Raw genomic sequence first — 2,015 nt, 5'->3', positions numbered from 1 at the left:
GGAAGACACGCTGATTCCTTCAGTGTAGCGCGCGTGCGGCCCAGAACATCTAAGGGCATCACAGACCTGTTATTGCTCAATCTCGTGCGGCTAGAAGCCGCCTGTCCCTCTAAGAAGAAAAGTAATCGCTGACAGCACGAAGGATGTCACGCGACTAGTTAGCAGGCTAGAGTCTCGTTCGTTATCGGAATTAACCAGACAAATCGCTCCACCAACTAAGAACGGCCATGCACCACCACCCACCGAATCAAGAAAGAGCTATCAATCTGTCAATCCTTCCGGTGTCCGGGCCTGGTGAGGTTTCCCGTGTTGAGTCAAATTAAGCCGCAGGCTCCACTCCTGGTGGTGCCCTTCCGTCAATTCCTTTAAGTTTCAGCTTTGCAACCATACTTCCCCCGGAACCCAAAAGCTTTGGTTTCCCGGAGGCTGCCCGCCGAGTCATCGGAGGAACTGCGGCGGATCGCTGGCTGGCATCGTTTATGGTTAGAACTAGGGCGGTATCTGATCGCCTTCGAACCTCTAACTTTCGTTCTTGATTAATGAAAACATACTTGGCAAATGCTTTCGCTTCTGTTCGTCTTGCGACGATCCAAGAATTTCACCTCTAACGTCGCAATACGAATGCCCCCGCCTGTCCCTATTAATCATTACCTCGGGTTCCGAAAACCAACAAAATAGAACCGAGGTCCTATTCCATTATTCCATGCACACAGTATTCAGGCGGGCTTGCCTGCTTTAAGCACTCTAATTTGTTCAAAGTAAACGTGCCGGCCCACCCAGACACTCAATAAAGAGCACCTTGGTAGGATTTCAACGGGGTCCGCCTCGGGACGCACGAACACGCACGAGGCGGTCGCACGCCTTCGGCTCGCCCCACCGGCAGGACGTCCCACGATACATGCCAGTTAAACACCGACGGGCGGTGAACCAACAGCGTGGGACACAAATCCAACTACGAGCTTTTTAACCGCAACAACTTTAATATACGCTATTGGAGCTGGAATTACCGCGGCTGCTGGCACCAGACTTGCCCTCCAATAGATACTCGTTAAAGGATTTAAAGTGTACTCATTCCGATTACGGGGCCTCGGATGAGTCCCGTATCGTTATTTTTCGTCACTACCTCCCCGTGCCGGGAGTGGGTAATTTGCGCGCCTGCTGCCTTCCTTGGATGTGGTAGCCGTTTCTCAGGCTCCCTCTCTCCGGAATCGAACCCTGATTCCCCGTTACCCGTTACAACCATGGTAGGCGCAGAACCTACCATCGACAGTTGATAAGGCAGACATTTGAAAGATGCGTCGCCGGTACGAGGACCGTGCGATCAGCCCAAAGTTATTCAGAGTCACCAAGGCAAACGGACCGGACGAGCCGACCGATTGGTTTTGATCTAATAAAAGCGTCCCTTCCATCTCTGGTCGGGACTCTGTTTGCATGTATTAGCTCTAGAATTACCACAGTTATCCAAGTAACGTGGGTACGATCTAAGGAACCATAACTGATTTAATGAGCCATTCGCGGTTTCACCTTAATGCGGCTTGTACTGAGACATGCATGGCTTAATCTTTGAGACAAGCATATGACTACTGGCAGGATCAACCAGGGAGCTGCGTCAACTAGAGCTGAGCAGCCGGCCGCCCGGGAGTGTGTCCCAGGGGCCCGCGCGAACACGCAAGCGTCCGCTCAATTATTCTGCAAACAGGAGGAGGCTGAGCTCCCCTGCACAATACACCTCGAAACCCTCTCAGGTCCCGGCGGCGCGCAGCGCCGTCCTAAGTACTTGGTCGGGTTCGAGAGAGGCGCAATCGCCCGGAGTTAGGCGAGTAGACGCTTTAGGTGCGACCACCCGTGCTCCCAACTGAGCTTGCCGCTGCCGACAGAGGCCCGGGAGCGTGCTGTCGTGGCATTGCCGGCGGGAGACAACACGCGCCACCTACGGTGACCGGCAGCTCCAACGCCAGCGCCACAGAAGGGCAAAGGCCCCACGTGGGTGCCGAAGCGAACTCTCCCAGCACAGC

General features: G+C 54.2%; 1 non-coding gene across 1 annotated transcript in view; it reads right to left on the bottom strand.

The window, feature by feature from the left end:
• LOC126149088 (small subunit ribosomal RNA) overlaps nucleotides 1-1,603 on the bottom strand; it is a 1,911-nt gene extending 308 nt beyond the window's left edge. Inside the window, exon 1 of the ribosomal RNA XR_007530689.1 lies at nucleotides 1-1,603. This exon is cut by the window's left edge and continues 308 nt beyond it. This is a non-coding gene — a ribosomal RNA (small subunit ribosomal RNA).
• Nucleotides 1,604-2,015: the final 412 nt, after the last annotated feature.

This window comes from Schistocerca cancellata, unplaced genomic scaffold, assembly GCF_023864275.1.
Source record: "Schistocerca cancellata isolate TAMUIC-IGC-003103 unplaced genomic scaffold, iqSchCanc2.1 HiC_scaffold_910, whole genome shotgun sequence".
Lineage (NCBI taxonomy): Eukaryota > Metazoa > Arthropoda > Insecta > Orthoptera > Acrididae > Schistocerca > Schistocerca cancellata.
Note: the sequence above shows the minus strand (reverse complement) of the source record. Positions and strands in the feature narration are given on the sequence as shown.